Here is a 22,251-nt window from a genome sequence, read left to right on the forward strand (position 1 = left end):
TTGTTGTGACCCGAAAGTACAATGACCTGTTGTCCTGACCGAAATTTGAAACATAAACAGTGACTTTTGTTGTGACCCGAAAGTACAATGACCTGTTGTCCTGACCGAAATTTGAAACATAAGTGGGTTGGCATTTTCGCAGGACCACTGACTTTACGCGCTGATCAAACCATTAATTGTCAAATACTTTTGTGTGTGTCTGGGGGGGAGAGAGGGAGTGATTGGCACATCGAAATTATGAGTTTATTGATAAATCTGAATTGACGAAAATTTTACCGGCAGGTGTTTTTCAGAGTTTTTCGGGTTTATCGGAAAACACTGAACCCTAAATATAAAGTAGAAGTCGGGATTCATGCTCCCATGGGTATGAATCTGGACTACGCAAGTCCAAGAATATGAAGTCGAGACTCGTTCAAGGTTGAAAAAAGCAATGAGATTTAGTCAGCAGATTTCGACGTGAACTGGAGGACCACAGAGATGTGCTGGCTTGAAAGCAGTGAATTACTGGGAGTCATATAGCATTATGTGTGTGTCTTATTGTACTGTGTAGGTAAAATTATTGAATGCATGTAATAAACACTTTGTTTCAAAGCTGTCTGTTCCGTCATTCATAAGCAAGCTACCCGGTTGGTGACCGGAGCATTTGTTTATGGGTGCAATGCCTTTACCTACACACCAAGTGGCACTGTAGACCGGGTGCAATAAATATGGTCTCAGCAGTTCGGACTAGATACCAAAGTTTCAGAATGTGACAATATATGTGATTTTCAGAAATTTTTGAGACAATTGTAAAAGCTCGAAATTGGCACTATGTGCAAAATGCTACATGCTGGAAAGGCTACCTTCGGTGATGCAGAGCTTTTTGGTAATGCAAAACTACAGTCAGTTTTTATTACTAAACACCCTACACTATGAAATGGTGCTATTCACATGCTCACAATTTTTTGTTTGCCCCCCAGGTTTTGCAATTCCTACAAGATAAATGGGCCACTGCTATATTTAGAGAATATAAAAAAAGTTCTGATATCTCAAATGGGTCAAGTTCAAGAATTAATCTTGGAAGAACATAATAGTGGTCTTCGTGAATATGTTGCTGCAACCATTCGATCCTGCACTGGTGACCACACCGGCTAAGAACCTCAAAAGGGGAAAAAAGGCAGGCGTCAGCTGTTCCAAGAGGGTAACTTGGATGTTAGCGAAAACTACAGATAGCATGCTTGTTTACAGATATTCGTAATGTCAGTACTTTGCGCGACATAATTACTGCAGACACCGAACCTGCCATTGTTTAGCTATGGATTGGCGTCAGGAAGATTCCAGTCCTTCAGCTGTATGAAGTGGCCTCAAAACCTGCGATCGTGTGTGCATGCCAGCGGTGTAGAGCGAAGCTAGCATGGCGGCCAGCAACAGCTGTCTTCAAAGCAATTACAGGCCAAATACGCACGTCTGTTCGCCCGGCGCCGGTTGCAGACCTGCTTCGTCCAGAGCCCAGTAAGCTATCCTCAGCACAGCAGGTTGGAGGCAGATTAGGGCAAAGTCCATATGCTCGGTAACGCACCCCTCCGGCTGAGTCGCAACCGCAGGCGGACATTCCCGGCAGCAGAGGCACTCCCTCGACGTGGGCATGACGCTGCACCGCTTACAGGAGCACCTGTAATTGGAACGAAATAGACGTTAGGCAAATGCTAGCTCAAAATAGCCTAGCGAATTTGAGGAATGTGACGCGCACTTCTTACCATGCTGTCGACGAGAGCCGCCACCCGTCTGGGTCGGGACTTGGGTCAGGTGGAGCTGTCGAGTCCTCGGAAGAGAATTGCTGTTCTCTATGCCGTTTTGGAGGCGTGCTCGCGTACGGCACAAGTCCAACTGACTAACTATACGCAAGCATCTTGCGCTCGACGTCGCTTAGACCGTCCACCCATGCCGCCATGTTGTTCGGGAATCGACAGGAGAGCGGGAGAGCGGCGAGCCGGCGAGCGCTGGGGAAACGGAAGCCAGAAGAACCCAACCGGAAACCAACGCCACTCCGAGTGACGTCACAGCGAAGCTGGTGCCGCTTCAATGTTGAGTTGAGGGGTGCCAGAGATACCAATTTCTTTTATTTTTTTTAGTGAAAACTTTGGCAAGCAGGAAAGAATAGTTTTCGGTCCTTCGTTTCACATGTGGCGGGGGTCAATTCCCGCAATTAATTAGCCAAAGTGCGCAAATTGTTGCACCGCCCCTTTAAGAGCCGCGGATTTTGCTAAGGGGTCTCTTTACGCTTTCCCGCCGAAAAGATCTCTCTGCTTCTCGTAAATTCAAACGAGCTGACGCTACAAACACGAACGTATTTCCTGAACGACGCTTTCATTTCAGGTGCCTGCCTGCATTACATATTCGTTTAAAGCGTCGAGCTCGCTCGCGTAAATCTCATTTGCTCGCACTTATGGTGGTGCGAGCAAAGGAAGCCTGCAAAGCGGTTACTTTTGTTCATGCTGTTTTTGTGGTTACAATAGGTGTTCATTACTCAATCATCTTGTTAACTTTTTTTTTTTAATTTCAAATACTGCCAACCCTTTCGGGTTATTGCAAGAGGGGGTACAATAAAATACACAAAGATACGTACACAGTCATTATACATTTGATAATCATAAATGCACTGCTGCTGAGAGTGACAATAGAGAGATGGAGCTAATCATCAGTAAACCAATCCATCAACCTTCCCTCAAATGTTTCAACAGAAGAGACGTCGGAAAGAACACTTGAAGGCAGCCTATTCAATTCTTCAATGGTCTTCACAAGGAACAAGTATTTATAGATGTCAGTTCTGTGTATACAAGGATCAACTGATAATTCATTGTTTAAGCGTCGGGACCGTCTACCAGGAGGTCTTATGAAGTTTTGCGTGGCGATAATACAATGGTTAAAATACCGCAAATAAAAAAAAAATTTAGTCGTGCAATTTTCCGCCTTAATGCTGAAGGGGATAACTGGGCATCTCTTAACAGTGCCGAAACAGACTCGTGTCTATTATATCTAGAAAATATAAACCTGGCAGCAAGCCTTTGAATACGCTCGAACTTGTTTATTTGGGTTCGTGTGTCTTCCGCACGAAACCAAATAAACAATTTGGGCGCATTAAGGCTTTATAAACATTGGTTCTGACAGCGGAGTTTCAAAAACAGTTTCTGACACAAAGTTTCAAAAACACTGTTTTTGAAACTTCGTTTTAAAAAACAAAGTTTTCTATACGCAGAATCACATACATTTCCAACGTGCGTGTTCCAGTTGAGATCACCTTATATTGTAACACCGAGATACTTAAAACTGTTAGAACGCTGCCGGTTTATACCACTTATCTCGTACAAACACCTTAAAGGAGACTTCATTTTAGTTATACTTGCGGCAGTTTCTTATCAAAATTGATGCGCAAATTTTACCTCTCACACCATCGCAAAATAGTCAACAAGAACAAGAAACGACTGAACAAGATTTGATCGTCCGCACTTTCCACAATAATGTAAACCAAACAATCGTACTTCCACAGCCGAATCAATATTTTGAGCAATATTGTTAACATAAATTAAAAACAAATCCGACCCTAAAACAAAACCCTGGGGTACGCCAGACGAGACAGTCAAAATAGATGACGCATTACCGTCTATTTCAACATACTGCATCCGATCACAAAGATATGACCTGATCCAAGAAACCAAGTTCTTATCAACACCGAGACGCAGTAATTTCTCCGGTAACTTGCTATTTATGACTTTGTTGAATGCCTTAGATATGTCGATAGACACAACATCGACTTGGCCACGTGCGTTTAGTACATCACCAAACTGATGCGTTGATTCAAATAGCTGATTAATAGTCGAGCGCTTCCTGCGGAAACCGTGCTGTTTGTTGTAGAAAAGATTGTTGTTTTCAATGAAATCTACGAGCCGTTTACGAATAATGTGCTCAAGCAATTTGCATGAATTCGATGTCAACGAAATCGGTCTGTAGTTTTCTACGCTAAGAAGGTTGCCCGATTTGTGAATTGGTACAACTTTGGTGGTTAGCCATTCATTTTGTCTCCTTTCTTTGTTTAGTGACGCGGTTTTTATTTTATATTACATTTTGTGCGGGCTTCCCCATTGCTCTAGTTACGAATTTACACGTGCGTTTGTGAAATGAATTACTAGCTGAAATATATATACTTCTTAGTCATTGCAGACTAGGTGGCGCAAAAATACCGCATAATAAGTACGGAATCACTGATATTAATCATCCACCGATTCCAATAACAGACACCTCCGTCTCTACACATGTAATGACATGTAAAAACTTAAACTCGACTATCAACTCTGTTAAGAAATGGTGTGAAAAATGGAGTATGAAAATTGATCCAGATAAAACTGTATCCGCCAGAATCACTAGCAAAAAAGCGAACATCCTACCCTACACATATCGGGTTGGAGACGATCCCATAGCATGGTTGATCACTTTAAGTACTTAGGATTTACGATATCAACCGAGCTCACATGGAATCACCACATCGACAATGTGTGCATTACACCTCGCAAAAAGTTGGGATTTTTGAAGCGAAACCTAGGCAAAACCACAAGCCAGGTGAAATTGACTGCATACACAACATGTATACGGCCCACCTTAGAATATGCCCGCGCGGTGTGGGATCCGTACTGACACAATCTAATCAAAAATTGGAAAAAATACAAAGACAGGCTGCTCGCTTCATCCTTTCGAGATACCGTCGAATGAACTCCGTTGCTAACATGCTCGAACAGCTCAGTCTCCAACCTTTTCACACCCGCCGAGAGATAGCAAGGCTAAAGGTTATTTATATGTTTTCAAAGGACTTATTAAATATGGACACATCTGATTTTCCACAACCACATATTACTAGACCAGTAAGGGGGGTACACAATAAGGCTGTGCAAGTTCCGCGAATTAATAATGACACATACAAGTATTCATTTTTTGTTAGAACAGTTGAAAGGTGGAACAAGCTTCCCGAAAGTGTTGTGAATTGTGACTCATTAGCCTTATTCGAGAAATGTTTACTTGAATTATATTAAACTCTCCATTTCTGTTTATGAATGTGTAAAATAAGTGTTCTTTTCTTGGTTAGATTCATTGATAGCTTGTGTAACGTGATGTGTACCAGTGCGGTTTTGCAAATTCATATGAAATATAAAATGTGTTAAGGAATGTATATAACATTGCGTGATATAAAACTGACGTTCTAATCCTGTAAAGCGCCCAGAAGGGCGCACAGTATTTACAAATAAATAAATAAAATGAACGGAAGCGCCAAAACAGGACCCGAAACCAACTTCACTACAGCTGCTAGGTGCAATAACAGTCCAGTTGGCCGCTGAGGCCTATATGGCTGCGGCCACTCTTTACGTTATATTATATTGCCGCCCGCAGCCTCACGGACTTGTAGAAGGCTCTCGTTTATTCTTGTTCCAGGCATAACTTCTGTCGTTTATCCCTGCTTTTGTTGTTCTAGAAAGCGCGTGTTCACTCTCGCCCCGAGCGCGCTACGCGCGAACCTTCCCCGCCGAATCTTCGAGATAGTAACTCACTCTTAGATAAGAGGCCGCCGCGAACCTTGTCGAGTGAGTTTCGCCTCAGCATTCTACTCTGCTGTCACGCCGACTTCGACGCCCGCGAAGCTTTGCTTTCTTCTGTCCCCTTTTTATTTTTGGGCGCAAGTTCGTCCCATTAAACATTTGTTTTCCCCAGTTATTCGTTGTTTCGGCTTGTCATTCGTGACAATATTTCCTATTGGCCTAGGACATAGGTGCCGTTGTTGCCTGGTCGGATGCGGCGCGTCAGCTACGCAACGCTGTTAGTGCCCAGCTGAACTGCAAGAGATACGGTCGAAGTTGAAATTGAAGGGAGAGAAGTAGCAGTGACCCACCACACATATCTTCCGGCCGTAGATCGTTTAACTTTCTCCTTCTGGAGGCGGGGACAGAGTCGCTCGCAAGACAGGCCAAAGGAAGGAGACTTCACCAGCTGGCGCGATTATCTATGACCCACCCGGGCAGATGGTTCCTACATCGAGTCTAGGCCCGGATGAAATCGCTATGGAGCGAGGCGGTAGAAGAGTTCCACAATGTCACGGACCCACTACCGACGAGGACGGACGAAGCAAGGATGGCTCCATGGGACGTAATCAAGGTGTCCAGTGACGTAAGAATCAAGCACCTGCGTTCCAAGAAAGATAGGCCAGGCATCGCTATCAGAGCAGCAGTTGAAGCACACTTGGAAGAACACCATAGGGGAAAGCTTCGAATATACACGGACGGGTCTGTAAACAAAGCAAGAACCTCCAGCACTGCGGCCTACTGCATACCAGAGAAAGGCTGGGAGTGGGGCGGGAGACTTCAAACACCCACATCTTCCACGGTGGCCGAACTGGTGGCCATCGATAAAGCCCTCCAAGCTGCCACCCTATTGCCACCACAGGGAATGGTGGTGCTCACCGACTCGAGATGCGCCCTTCAGAAGATTGCGAATGCAGAGTGCGGGGACCCAGCAACGACCGCCGTAAGAAAGTCACTAGCATCGTTGTAAGCACGCGGATCCACAGCGTGGCTCCAGTGGATTCCAGGGCATGCGGGGATCGAAGGGAATGAACAGGCAGACAGGCTGGCCGCAGCTGCTCACTTGGAAATCCCGGCTGTCCCGTCACCGGCAAATCCGCAACAGGCTGCACTTGACGTCCGCTGGTACCTTTTAAATGCAAGTAACGAGCCGGCGCTGCCAAAAGGAGCCCTGTCTGGATTGTCACGGGCGGCAGAGACCCTGGTGCGACGCTTGCGCACAAACACGGCCAACACGACGGCTTTTCTGGTCAAGATGGGAAAACGGCGGATGTCAGAATGCTCGCAATGCGACGAGGAAGAGACTGTGCACCACATTCTCCGCGTCTGCCCGGCATACGAAGCTCAACGAACTGTGCTGTATGAACAAATCGGCATGGATAATCCGGGAGCAACAGTCGATATCCTCTTCCCAGATGGACCTCGAAGGAAGTGCCAGAAAGTGTTCAAGGCGGTGCTGCGCTTCCTGCGGGATATTGGCTTGATCGACCGACTGTAGTTGTATCTAAAACATAACAAAAGAATTTTTTTTTTAACAGCTCTTTCAGAGCTCGTCACCTGCCCATGCCAGCTAATTGGGGCTAGGCTAACCTAGGTGACGTAAAACCTAAACGGCGCACCACCACCACCACGTTTAACTTTCACTACCGATCGCGACAAACTCGAACCGACGCTGCCCACTGCCAATGCTACCGATTGCCGCTTCCGCAGACGGAGCAGTTGCTATAACGGCTAGATAAGCAAGGCTGCTCTGGAGCATCTCTCGGTTGGTCGGTCTCGGTTAGGTGGGTGGTGCGGCCGGTGCTGCTCCGACTCTGGATTTCAACTCGACGGCGTATCCCGAACTGCATGCAACGGTGTCGACAGGTAAGCCATAACAGGCACAGAAGCAACGATTTAGGACCATAATTTGTCACCAAACGGAGTGGAGCTGAAGCTGATAAGAACAGTCTGGATGGACTCAAGGTATGCCAGAACCGTTTGCAAAATATTTAAGAGGAATTCCAGGTACACCGAGACCTACCAAGATTGCTGGAGGCAGTAGGGGACTGCATTTGCTTCAAACCAATCGATAAATAAACTTGTTTCCACTCTAATCTACGAACCATGTGCCTGTCAGAGTTAATTCATAGTTGTGTTTTAGTGTCGCACGCATGCACCAAAGTTGTCTGCACTCGTGTTAAGACCGACATAAAATTTTCACCCGGTGAGCTTTTGTCCAGGATTCAAATCCAATATATGTCAAGAGTAGACTTAGCATTTGTTCCCGTTAAGTTTGATTGCAATTGTGCCTTGCCATTTCTTTTTTACCGCAATTAACTCACTTATCAAGTCCTTTACTCCCTCTTTAGGAAGCTTTCCCTTTATTGCCGACCCAGTAAGGCAGCAGTTTGTCAGGGCCTCGGTTCAAAACACCATGACTGCATGTTCCTGGGCATAAATGAACGGCTCCTTCGTGTCAACATGCTTCAACTGCAGTTCAGGAACCGCAGTGTCATCAAAGGTTATCTGGAACATAATAATGGAACCAAATATGGTGATTATATCAATGTGAATGCCTTTTAGATGAGCGCATGCGCACGAAGGGCCGTGACATGCTGGTGATAAGGAAGTGTTTGATGAACATAGCTAGCTAATAGTAAAGTGGTTCATTAGGCTAGTTCGTTAATTGTATTAAAGGCTTAAAGGCACCAAAAACAACAACGACAAAGACGAAGGTAGACAACACAAGGTACATTCGCAACTGTTGTTTATTTGGAAAGCACATTCACTATATAGGGTCCATCAGCCAGCCCAACCATCATCACTTCGGCGCAAAGCATTTTTGTTTAATAGGGCGATTGATGCCTCACTTACACAATTTTTCTTTTTTTCCGAATTTCATATGCCTCATGCAGTTCTTTGCTTGTTTTCTCATTGTATCTGCGGGAATCTGAACATAATGGTTACAAAAGCCCAGCTGAAAAAAAAAATGTTTCTGAAGCAACAAAAGAGTTGTGGCAATGTGCCACATGCACCATCGCGAAAACAAGAGGAAGTAACTCAAGTAAGTTAACGAATCTAGAAGAAGAAAAGCGAGGGGGACAGATGGATGAAATCATAAAAAAGCTAGACTTAATCATGTCAATCAGGAAGAAAGTATATAGACTCTCTTCTTTTCATGAAGGAAACAGTATATAAGATTGAGCAGTCCTTGCAAAGCACACAAAAGGGACGTTGCCAAGGCCACCCATGCCACGCGGTCCAAGACGGAACTTGTCGAACACTGCTGGACGACAGGACACACTTTCGACCTGGACAATGCGACGACGCTGGCCCGAGAACAAAGATGGGGGCAAAGAAAATTCGTCGAGTCCTGGTGCATTCGCCGTGACTCATCGGTGTGCAACACCAACCGTGGCCCCCTGCCGGACGTTTACGGGGACGTGTGCGATAAGTAGACTGGTCGACCTCACCTCATTTGTGTCAGTGTATACTGAAGATGCCACCTGCATAGGTGGCGAAACGTCTGTACCTTTTGTTATTAATTTGTTATGTTAAGTCGGAGTAAACCTTTTCAATCATGAATTCACCCGGCTTTTGGAACATTTTTGCATTTATCCGAGTTCTCTACGGAAGTATTCTCCTTGGCACTGTGAGGGAGTACATCAACCAGTCTACGAAGATCGTGCGGCTGGAATGTCACCTGCGCTTCAACTACGAGTGCCTGAACAATAACGTGGTGCCCAGAAGTCTCCACTGCAAGACCCTCGTCGACACCCCCTACGGCCGCACGCTCGCACGGAACTTCAGCCGCAACTGCCTGAAAGCCATAATACAGGATAACAAGCAAGAAATACAGCAAGTAAGACGTCGTGTGTACGCGGCGGAAACCTGTCTCCGCTCTAGGCTTCGTCCCAATGATTTCCACGACATCATCAGGGCGCGCAAACAAGCTGAAGACTTGGAAAGAGGCAAGTGCACCGAAGTCCATCGCCAGAAGTTGTCCCGGTTGTTACCTCGCCATCGGCCAGAACAGGATAGTATAGAAGCAGTGCATAACTTTTCCTCGAAACGTCTATCGGACAACCACATGAGCTTATTGTCGAAGGGCCTGAATTTCGCAATTGCCCCACGGAAAGTGCCCAAACGTGATATCATCGTGGAGGTTGAGGAGAAGTTGCGGCATATCCAGGATACAACTGGGGTAAACTTAGCTCGTAGCCGAATTGTAAGTGTCCTGGCGAATGCAAAAAGCACTCGGACGAACCTTACCGCTGGGGAACGCACGGCGCTAAGTGATCTCAAATCAGATAAATCTATCGTTATCATTTCGGCAGATAAGGGAAAGGCTACTGTGTTGCTAGATCGAAAGGATTATGAGGAGAAAATGTACAGCATCTTGAACGATCCCTCGCACTTTATGAAGCTGAACCGTGACCCGACAGCAAAGTCAGAGCGCCAGCTCGTTGAGCATTTACGGGTACTGCGTAACAAGGGACGTTTGGATCAAACGTTGTACCGCCGACTGTTTTCTTCGGACGGAGCCACTCCAACCATCTACGGGCTACCTAAGGTACATAAAGAGGGCTGCCCTCTCCGTCCTATCGTGTCTTTTGTAGGTTCACCAACCTACAACCTGTCGAAGTTCTTGGTTGAAGTGCTGAAGCCGTTAACTGAGGACAACTCTAGGTCGGTTAGAAACTCTCGCGATTTTGTAACCGAAGTCCGTACGCAGCAGCTTGATGATGACGATGTTATGGTGTCGTTTGATGTTATCTCATTGTTTACAAAAGTCCCCATTGGCCTGGCTATCGATTATGTAGGGGCGCGTTTGAAAGAAGATTGTAATTTGGAGAGTCGTACGTCCTTACTTGTGGAGGATATTATAATTTTGTTACGGTTTTGCCTGAATCAAACGTACTTCAGTTTCGCCAACAAGATTTACTATCAAATCGAAGGGTGCCCTATGGGAAGTCCTATTTCTGTTACCGTAGCAAACTTAATGATGGAGCACGTCGAAACACGGGTGCTAAGCTCAGTACCCTTTCCGGTGAAAATGTACTGTAGGTACGTAGATGACACTTTTGTAATTTTGAAAAGAATTAACCTAGATGCTTTCCACGTGGCGCTGAACAGCGTACACCACGCCATTCAGTTCACGTACAAAACAGAGACAGGTAATGTGTTGCCTTTTTTGGATGTGTTGGTACGCCGGGCCAGTAATGGCAGTGTGGAAACGACGGTGTACCGTAAGCAGTGTGACACCGAAAATTTTTTGTCCTTTGACTCGCATCACCCGACCGAACACAAACGGTCCGTTGTAAGAACCTTTTTATCACGTTGTGATGCAGTGTGCTCTAACAAGCAGCTACGGTTGCAAGAGGTAGAAAATGTGGTTGGTGCGTTAGAGCGGCGCCATTATCCGAGGACGTTTATTAACGATACGCAGAGGCGAATGCAGAGGGGAAGGGGGAGTGAGTCACGAGTGCGGGCAACGTCTATTGTATCCATTCCCTATGTCCAGGGCGTGTCAGATGCTGTTCGGAGAGCTTTGCGCCCGCTGGGCGTACAAACTGTTTTTAAACCACATTATACCTTAGCGAATGTGTTCCCGAAACCGAAGGACCGCACCTCTGCAGACGGTCAGAGGGGGGTCGTATACAAAGTGCATTGCGGGGATTGTGACGCGACCTACATCGGCGAAACGGGCAGAAAGAGGGCAACGAGATTGAAAGAACACAAAAGGGACGTTGCCAAGGCCACCCATGCCACGCGGTCCAAGACGGAACTTGTCGAACACTGCTGGACGACAGGACACACTTTCGACCTGGACAATGCGACGACGCTGGCCCGAGAACAAAGGTGGGGGCAAAGAAAATTCGTCGAGTCCTGGTGCATTCGCCGTGACTCATCGGTGTGCAACACCAACCGTGGCCCCCTGCCGGACGTTTACGGGGACGTGTGCGATAAGTAGACTGGTCGACCTCACCTCACCTCATTTGTGTCAGTGTATACTGAAGATGCCACCTGCATAGGTGGCGAAACGTCTATACCTTTTGTTATTAATTTGTTATGTTAAGTCGGAGTAAACCTTTTCAATCATGAATTCACCCGGCTTTTGGAACATTTTTGCATTTATCCGAGTTCTCTACGGAAGTATTCTCCTTGGCACTGTGAGGGAGTACATCAACCAGTCTACGAAGATCGTGCGGCTGGAATGTCACCTGCGCTTCAACTACGAGTGCCTGAACAACAACGTGGTGCCCAGACGTCTCCACTGCAAGACCCTCGTCGACACCCCTTACGGCCGCACGCTCGCACGGAACTTCAGCCGCAACTGCCTGAAAGCCAGAATACAGGATAACAAGCAAGAAATACAGCAAGTAAGACGTCGTGTGTACGCGGCGGAAACCTGTCTCCGCTCTAGGCTTCGTCCCAATGATTTCCACGACATCATCAGGGCGCGCAAACTAGCTGAAGACTTGGAAAGAGGCAAGTGCACCGAAGTCCATCGCCAGAAGTTGTCCCGGTTGTTACCTCGCCATCGGCCAGAACAGGATAGTTTAGAAGCAGTGCATAACTTTTCCTCGAAACGTCTATCGGACAACCACGTGAGCTTATTGTCGAAGGGCCTGAATTTCGCAATTGCCCCACGGAAAGTGCCCAAACGTGATATCATCGTGGAGGTTGAGGAGAAGTTGCGGCATATCCAGGATACAACTGGGGTAAACTTAGCTCGTAGCCGAATTGTAAGTGTCCTGGCGAATGCAAAAATCACTCGGACGAACCTTACCGCTGGGGAACGCACGGCGCTAAATGATCTCAAATCAGATAAATCTATCGTTATCTTTCGGCAGATAACGGAAAGGCTACTGTGTTGCTAGATCGAAAGGATTATGAGGAGAAAATGTAGAGCATCTTGAACGATCCCTCGCACTTTATGAAGCTGAACCGTGACCCGACAGCAAAGTCAGAGCGCCAGCTCGTTAAGCATTTACAGGTACTGCGTAACAAGGGACGTTTGGATCAAACGTTGTACCGCCGACTGTTTTCTTCGGACGGAGCCACTCCAACCATCTACGGGCTACCTAAGGTGCATAAAGAGGGCTGCCCTCTCCGTCCTATCGTGTCTTTTGTAGGTTCACCAACCTACAACCTGTCGAAGTTCTTGGTTGAAGTGCTGAAGCCGTTAACTGAGGACAACTCTAGGTCGGTTAGAAACTCTCGCGATTTTGTAACCGAAGTCCGTACGCAGCAGCTTGATGATGACGATGTTATGGTGTCTTTTGATGTTATCTCATTGTTTACAAATGTCCCCATTGGCCTGGCTATCAATTATGTAGAGGCGCGTTTGAAAGAAGATTGTAATTTGGACAGTCGTACGTCCTTACTTGTGGAGGATATTATAATTTTGTTACGGTTTTGCTTGAATCAAACGTACTTCAGTTTCGCCAACACGATTTACCATCAAATCGAAGGGTGCCCTATGGGAAGTCCTATTTCTGTTACCGTAGCAAACTTAATGATGGAGCACGTCGAAACACGGGTGCTAAGCTCAGTAACCTTTCCGGTGAAAGTGTACTGTAGGTACGTAGATGACACTTTTGTAATTTTGAAAAGAATTAACCTAGATGCTTTCCACGTGGCGCTGAACAGCGTACACCACGCCATTCAGTTCACGTACGAAACAGAGACAGATAATGTGTTGCCTTTTTTGGATGTGTTGGTACGCCGGGCCAGTAATGGCAGTGTGGAAACGACGGTGTACCGTAAGCAGTGTGACACCGGAAATTTTTTGTCCTTTGACTCGCATCACCCGACCGAACACAAACGGTCCGTTGTAAGAACCTTTTTATCACGTTGTGATGCAGTGTGCTCTAACAAGCAGCTACGGTTGCAAGAGGTAGAACATGTGGTTGGTGCGTTAGAGCGGCGCCATCATCCGAGGACGTTTATTAAAGATACGCAGAGGCGAATGCAGAGGGGAAGGGGGAGTGAGTCACGAGTGCGGGCAACGTCTATTGTATCTATTCCCTATGTCCAGGGCGTGTCAGATGCTGTTCGGAGAGCTTTGCGCCCGCTGGGCGTACAAACTGTTTTTAAACCACATTATACCTTAGCGAATGTGTTCCCGAAACCGAAGGACCGCACCTCTGCAGACGGTCAGAGGGGGGTCGTATACAAAGTGCAGTGCGGGGATTGTGACGCGACCTACATCGGCGAAACGGGCAGAAAGAGGGCAACGAGATTGAAAGAACACAAAAGGGACGTTGCCAAGGCCACCCATGCCACGCGGTCCAAGACGGAACTTGTCGAACACTGCTGGACGACAGGACACACTTTCGACCTGGACAATGCGACGACGCTGGCCCGAGAACAAAGGTGGGGGCAAAGAAAATTCGTCGAGTCCTGGTGCATTCGCCGTGACTCATCGGTGTGCAACACCAACCGTGGCCCCCTGCCGGACGTTTACGGGGACGTGTGTGATAAGTAGACTGGTCGACCTCACCTTATTTGTTTCAGTGTATACTGAAGATGCCACCTGCATAGGTGGCGAAACGTCTGTACCTTTTGTTATTAATTTGTTATGTTAAGTCGGAGTAAACCTTTTCAATCAACCTGCTGGGTGTTACTGAGATAACCGAGGGAAACATTGAGGCCTTACATAGACTGCCTTGCCAAAGAGACAAGGTTCCTTCTGTGTGATTAGGTTTACTTCCCGACTCACAAGAGATCGGTGGTTCGAGAAGAGGTCTGTGCTTAAGGAAAGCCCGTCGCATATCCGGATAATGGAGAACCTGACACCCCAAACGAAAAGGCTACTGTGGCTGACCAAAACAAAGGTGGCGAAGAAGCACTACCAATTTGTTTGGCAGAAGGACAGAAAGACTTTTGTTAGGAAGCAAACGAATGACCGTCCCATCCGTCTCAAGAATGAAAGTGACCTGGAAAAAATCGAGTAAGCACTTGTAGCTACCCGGAGTATAATCATGGTGTGCGGTTGTTATCCCACCACTTCTTTCAAACGTTGTCTACGTGATGTCATATCAGTTAAACAGCTTAAAATGTTTAACTTAAGCACCAAATCTTCTAACTAACACTGAAAATACATGTCCACATCTTAATTTATTTTGTTGCATGTTCTACATTGTTTTATTTCTGATACCTGGTATCCCAGAGAGCCAAACAATGTTCTGTTTCAAAGTTATGAATGTGACCCGTGACGTACGTGCGGCGGGTTCCCCCAGTTTTTCCAGTACAAAAAATCTATGTCACGCACTTCCTGCTTGTATTGGACAAAATAGACCAATAGCTAAGACTATTTTGCAGTGATACACTGAATGTTTCAAACCAATCGGGATGTGTTATCTACGAAATGGAAGGATCCTCAACTGATAACTGTTATTATAACTATGAATCCTTTAATAAACTAAACCGATGCGAAATCTTGATGAACAAATCAAACACATCTCTGTTTCATTTAAATGCGAGAAGCAATAGAAATAAAAGTGATGAGATTGAAATATCTTAGTGTTCACTAACTCATAGCTTTGATATTTTGGCATTCACGGAGACGTCTTTTACCGGAGACTGTGATGTTATAAATTTCAAAATTTCAAGAGCGAACAAATCTATCGTACAAACCGGAAAGGAGGTGGAGTGTCACTTTATTCGCGCAAAGGTCTGAAATATAAAATTATTCCAGACTTCACGGGTGTTGATTATATTCATGAATCATTAGTAGTTCAAAGTTTTAGAACGGTTATTGCTGCAATATACAGGCCACCGAACGGATCCTTTAGTATATTTTTTAGTTTCATTACAGGCTTACTGGAGTATGTTACTTCCATGAATTTTCAGATTGTCCTAGAAGGCGTTTTTAATATAGACTTACTGTCTCATGAACCGCCGAAAGTTGAATTTCTTGAAATAATACAGTCTTTTGGTTGCACAAACTTAGTCAACATGCGTTAGTCAACATAACGGAACACATTCAAGCTTTCATTGATCTTTGTATAACCAATTATGAAACTCATGGCACAAAAGCAGGCGTGTTTTCGGTGGATCTAAGCAATCATTTTCCTATATTTTGTTTTATGTGCTGGAAGAACTCGGACAGTAAGCAATCTAGCGCACATGAAAAGCTGACTTATCACCATGCTAGTCACCAAAAAAATATTAAATATTGAACAGTTTACCATACTCATTTCGAACGATAACTGGAGCGATGTTCTAACCGAACTAGACCCTGATAAAGCGTATGATAAGTTCGTGGAAAGAATAGGAGAATGTTATGACTCAGTTTTTCCTCGGGTTCAATGTAAAAAGCACAACAAATCAAAGAAACCATGGGTTACTGCAGAGTTATACAAAAGAATAAAAGCAAGGAATAAGCTGTTCGATAAATTTATCGAAACTAGAGACCTTAACATATTGACTGCATACGAAAAGCAACGTAATAAACTGGCTGTGGATTTGAAGAAAGCGAAAGTTAGATATTATACAAATAAATTTGTATCTATAAAAAACAGCACAGAAAAAGTATGGAAGACTGGTAAAGACGTACTATCCCCTGTCCCTAATGTCATACCAAATGAACTCACAATAGACGATCAGACATATTCTCACGTGTCACTGGCCGAGAGGTTCAACTGGCATTTTTGACTGCAGGTGGCAGCGTTCCCGCATTAATGGACTACAGCAACCATGAAACGTGCATAACCATTAACTTAGCTAACTCTATATTTTTTACTCCCACCAATGAAACAGAAATTAATGATATAATTGCCTCGTTGAAGTGCAGCAGCGCCTCTGGATATGATGAATTGAAGGTAGCCCCCATCAAAGCTGTGAAAGACTGGATTTGTTCTCCTCTAGCTCATATAGTCAATAGAATTCTTGAAACTGGTACATTTCCTAATAAAATGAAATTAGCTAGAGTTTCTATTATACACAAAGGCGCTACATTAACTAACCTAAACAACTACAGGACCATATCAGTGCTTCCATTATTTTCAGAAATCGCAGAAAAGGTAATCAACAGTAGGTTTTCCAAATATGTTCTTTACAATAATGTTATAACATCTTGTCAGTATGGGTTTCAGAAAGGAAAATCTACAGAAAAAGCTTTGCTATGCATAAAAAACAAAATAATAAGTAGCATAGAAAATCGACTTTACACACTCGGTATATTCCTAGATTTTCGGAAAGCTTTTGACTCTATAAAGCATGATATTCTTCTTGGAAAACTACAACCACATGGTATAAGGGGATTAGCTCTCGCGCTTATCAAGAATTAGTTATCATCTCGAAGATAATTCACATCTCTAAACGGTTTTAAATCACAAACTACCCTGATACAGTACGGCGTTCCTCAGGGTTCAATCCTCGGACCTTTCTTATTTTTGGCATATATAAATGACATAGTTAAAATACCGCGAACCCCCGATATTATCCTGTACGCGGACGACACCAACGTTTTCTTTTCCGGGACAAATCTCGATGAAATTGAACAGTGTGCAAATTGCTGGCTTAATGAGCTATCTCAGTGGTTGCGGTCTAACCAACTAGAGTTAAACAAAGCGAAGAGAAAATATGTTATATTCAGGTCCAGAAATAAACTTGTTCAGCGTAAGCTGAATGTTACATTTTTAAACTCTAAGATAGAAAGCACTTCGGCTCATAAGTTCCTTGGGGTTTGGTTTGAGGAGTTCTTAAGTTGGACGAACCATGTAAATAAAATTAGATGTGATTTATCACGTTCAATTGTAGTCTGAATAAATCAAACACTTGTTACCAAACTGGCTTAAACTGCAGCTTTACTAAGCTCTTGTGTATTCCCGCCTACAGTATCGTCTTTTAGTTTGGCGAACCACGACAAAAACAAACAGAGAAAAAGGTTTTTTTTTACAAAAGAAGGCCGTCAGGTTCATAGATAATTTAACTTATATTCAGCATACATCGCCGACATTCGAAAAATACAAGCTATTACCCATCGGACATGTTTTTTCTATTAAATTAGCGAACATTATATTTGACGAGATAAAGCGGGATCGGACCTTTTCTTCAACGCCTACCATCATAAGCCTGCCGATTACACTCTTAGACACACCTTTTACTTCAAACAAAACGTCAGAACAAACTATGGAACTCAAACACTTCATTATCAAATTGCTGACTAACTGAATAATCACGCAAATATAGCTCAAACGGCACACAACTCTAGCAATGTACAGATGTTTTGGAAAATGGTCAAATTATATTTTCAGTCAATCTAACAATATGCACCTGCCACTTGAGCCATTAGTTCAAATGTGCAAATGTGATCGATTATATTATCTGTAAACGTGTTTGTTCTTTTTCACTCGACTTTGTGACTCTTCAAATGTTTTCATCCGTAAACTTATTCTGATGTAAATTAGGTAATTGATGTTCATTTTTTTCGGTATCCTTAGAGGTACGTGCCGAGTGCGGTAATGGGGGCTGGTGGCCACGTCACAGGACTTCGCGTCTTCTTTTTCCGAAGCCTCCCAGACATATGCATGTCGAAATAAACTTATTATTATTATTATTTTTATTATTATTAATGCTATACCGGGGAATAGGGGCATTTGCTGCAGTGAATGGCGAGGTGGCCAAACAGGCAAGCTCGCGTGGCAGCCGCGTGCTCACGGCCACGGTCATTCACGCACCTGCCCATCTGGCCAATATACACTGCTCCTCACAATAGTGGTATCTGATACACAACCCGCAAGGCACACCCAGCAATTTTATCCTTGTGTTTTATGCTGCAAGGCTAAGACGGCGTCCAGGGCCTGTCGGCTCTGTGGCAGAGCTGAGCTATCTTATTGTGTGCCGAGAACACCACAGTAATGCGGTACCACTGACCGGCTTCCTTGAATTGTGTGACACTAAGTATAACTATGGTGACACTAAGTATAAGATAAAATGACAAAACAAGCAGATAACTGCATAACGAATATGATATTTAGGAAAAATGGAAAGAGTGTGTAAGTGAGGCATCAATCGCCCTAATAAACAAAAATAATTTGCGCCAAGTGATGATGGGCTGGCCGATGGGGCCTATATAGTAAATGTTCTATCCAAATAAGCAACAGTTGCGAGTGGGCCAAGAACTAAGACGAAGGTAGACAATTGTCTAGCTTCGCCTTAGTTTTTTTTTTTTTTGGCGCTTTTACGCCTTTAATGGCTAATAGTTATGAATATCCCCAACAGCCATGCAAGTGTCCCCTTAAGAGAGCTTGCAAGTGGCCTGTAGTATGGGCCCCCAACTATAATTACGCTTCTCCACTCTGTGATTGCAGCCTCCGGAAGTTCTGAATTGATAATCTTGCAGCATGCAGCAGTCGACTGGGGAAGTATTATTGAAGCTGAACAAAACATCCGCTGTAGAGCACATTCCAGGCTTGATCTGCGTCGTTTATTGAAGCGGTTTTCTGTTTATTTCTTTTTATTTCGGAAATGCCAGCACTCAAAGGCAACGCCCAGATTATGGGCTTAAAGGCTATTTAGAAGTCCTGCATATTATTATCACATGAGGCTGAGCACCGTAATAGACCTATCTCACCAGCCAGTTCGACTACGCCAGCGCTGCCGCAATATATTGAGGGAACTTTAGTTTTTCTGCACGTGCGGAAACCTCACTAAAACTCTGCGCGTGTGGAGCACGAGGCAGCACGAGCTTTCTCATGCACTGCCTTCGGCGTCATGGCGGCGTGACGCATGCGCCGAATGCCTAGTGAGATCAGTGTATTGTTGTTTTTCGGATAATCCAATGTTTTCGCGCAGTCTCCTGAAAGTCTTATAATTGAGGCACCACTATATCCTCGAGCTTTGAAAACACCTCACCCGGTTAATTGCTGCATGCCCTAAAGTGGCTGAATGAGAGCTTCCGGTGGCCACATTCATGGAGTACGGCAGCATCACTCGGAAAAACATCGAAAGATAGTGAACCCAATACACTGGTTTTATCCAGTTCTCAGAAATCATAAGAGCAATGAGGGATATCTAAGTTGCCGAAATTGTTCACTGAGTTCTACCAGAATTTGATTAGGTTATGAAAATGATCAGCAGAAAGCATTCCTGACATTGTCGGGATGGCCTAAACCAGGATGAACAGACATATACAGCATTTAAGGCGGTACACTGGTCTTGGAGGTTTTTTTCTTATTCTGTGACCAAACCCAGTGAAACTGCATAAGCTTGTTCAGCTTTCTGTGCTGATTTCATATATCTGGTCGTTTTCTCAGTGAGGAGAATTGTCCTTAAGGTAATTAAAACTTGCCTGCCTTTGTTTGGAGGAACGATAGGAAAAAAACTGCTCCACAAAATATCCTTTTTGACACATGGCTAGACTACTAGAAAGTGTTGAGCATACAATGTTGGAAGTACTTTTAAGATAAACCCACTATTAGTTATTTTACCACACATTGAAGTTCAGTGCTCAATGCATGGCTAACAAGTAATAAAACAAAAGATCAAGTAGAAGCTTTTCTAGACTTTTATTAGAAAATCTGCAATCAACATTGTATGCTTCACACATTTAGCTACACATTTCAGGAAAGGTTATATTTTTATCTGCTCTGGATGCTGAGATTTTTCTGCAAATTTTTCACGAGTCCAAAAATTGTGTCTTGTGAAAGCAATGTTTTAGAGTCAACTTCAACTCACATTCAGCCTGCATAGACATTATTAGTTGATTTATAGCCCAAATATTCACCCACAAAATTAAAAGCCTGGGAATTTCAGAAGAACATCAGTCATCGCCATTTTCAAAAGATTACAGTTTTTGGACGTTTTTGGCTCCAAGGACCCGTGTTCCCCCTTAATAAAAAAAAGAGGATCTTTTAAAGATCAAGGACGGGTCTGCTAAAACCTTGCAAACTATGAACAAAGCAAATCACTGAGATTTAAGGACACGACAGAAACAGACAACACGGCACAAATGAGAAATGAAACCAACAATACAGTTAGCACTGTTTCAAGAACCATTATCTATCCATGCATTAACATTGCAAAGCTTCTTCCGTAAATTCCAATGCATACCTCTTGGCACATCCTAGTGGAATATAGACGCTTAGACCTCACATTATAAGGGCAGTAAGTATATCTAAGGTTCTAATAGTTGAACCTCTCTAAAAAACACATTTTTTACTAGAACTTGTGGCTCGTTCACACTTCTAAAAAGCAGACTCGCTGCCCACCGAATTTGCTCGCCAAAAAAAGACTGAACTGTTCAGGCTTACTACCTCCTGCCGTGCCCGTATGATGTACCTGGGAAATCAGTTTCCCTAGTACAATCCTGCCGTGCCAGTGCTCGTCGGCGGGAGAAGTTAGAGGTCAGCTTTTAACAAACACCATGAATTATTTCGAGTAGGTTACCTATGCTCATTGATTGCTCAGTGACAAGCAAGAAATATGCGAGCATGGAACGGAAGCTGTCCACAGCACTGGGGTCCCATTTTCGTCTTGGCGAGAGTGAAAGAGCTAAAGGACTGTTTGAAAACATGTCGCCTGCCACTGCGAGAAAAAGAGTTTGCGGAGTCGACGCGCTGGATTTTCTGTGACCAAAAGGGGGACGGAGCAGAGCACAGATTTGAAGATTAAACATTAGTGAAGCATTATCGTTCAGGTGCGACTTGTGTTCTCACCCAATGGGCAGTCAAGGCTGACATGAGACTCGTGTCCAATCCGCGCTTCGCACCGACTCATTTTAGGTGACATGGAAAATCGGAGCTAAGGCCTCGAGTTCGTCTAGGTTGTGTTGGTTTCGCTTGCCATGAAGTGTCAATCAATGACGAAAACACAACAAAACAGACATTGATGTGTCGTCTGCTAAGCGAGATTTAAAACGATTTGCGAACGTCTGCTACGCCACAAAGGATGCAATAGATATTTTTTTTAAAGCTGCACCCGCCTCCCTTGGCACCAAAAGGCAGTGAGCTGTCGCAAACCGGCCGTAACTGACGACAGAAGAAGGTCGAGCAAGATAAGGGAGGCAAACGGCAAGGCCATTGCAAGCTGTAGACGCACTAGACAGAGCCTTCCACGAGATTTCTTCGGGTCGCCGAAATCCGTTGTCCTGCTGTACATAAGCTGGCATTCCCTGGTGTGACATCTTGCACTACAATTCCTGCCTTCTGTTATAAATGAATAGTTTTCTCCGGCACAAAAAAGGGAGAAAAAGTCTTTGACCGATTTGCTTGCCACCGGATATTCCACAGATTTCTGACGCCCAGCGTCAAAAATCTGCGATTGTGCTTCGAGCATCGAAATAATCTGCTGAAAATTGGACGCCCGGCGTCAAAATGTGGTGTGAATAAGCCATTATAGGGTTAGGAAAAAGACAAGATAAAAAATTCACACCTTTAACCGCGATTTGAAGAAAAACAACTTACGCACCATGTTCTCCACAACATCCTCTTGGACCACGGGGCCTGCCACTCCACGAGTCTCCGTAGCCGCCACAAGGAGTGGCAGAACTGCCGGTAGGAAGCATTAAATTGTAGGAAAACAACTGGTTAACAACAGTCAACAAGACAAGATAAAAAATTCACACCTTTAACCGCGATGTGAAAAAAATACTTACGTACCATGTTCTCCATAACATCCTTTTGAACCACGGGGCCTGCCACTCAGAGGTCGGCAT

The 22,251-nt window shown here is 44.5% G+C and overlaps 1 pseudogene; it reads right to left on the reverse strand.

Annotated features, from left to right (window-relative positions):
- Positions 1-1,425: 1,425 nt before the first annotated feature.
- On the reverse strand, positions 1,426-22,251 carry LOC120848806 (annotated as a pseudogene).

Source organism: Ixodes scapularis, unplaced genomic scaffold (genome assembly GCF_016920785.2).
Source record: "Ixodes scapularis isolate PalLabHiFi unplaced genomic scaffold, ASM1692078v2 PGA_scaffold0__279_contigs__length_252992795, whole genome shotgun sequence".
NCBI lineage: Eukaryota > Metazoa > Arthropoda > Arachnida > Ixodida > Ixodidae > Ixodes > Ixodes scapularis.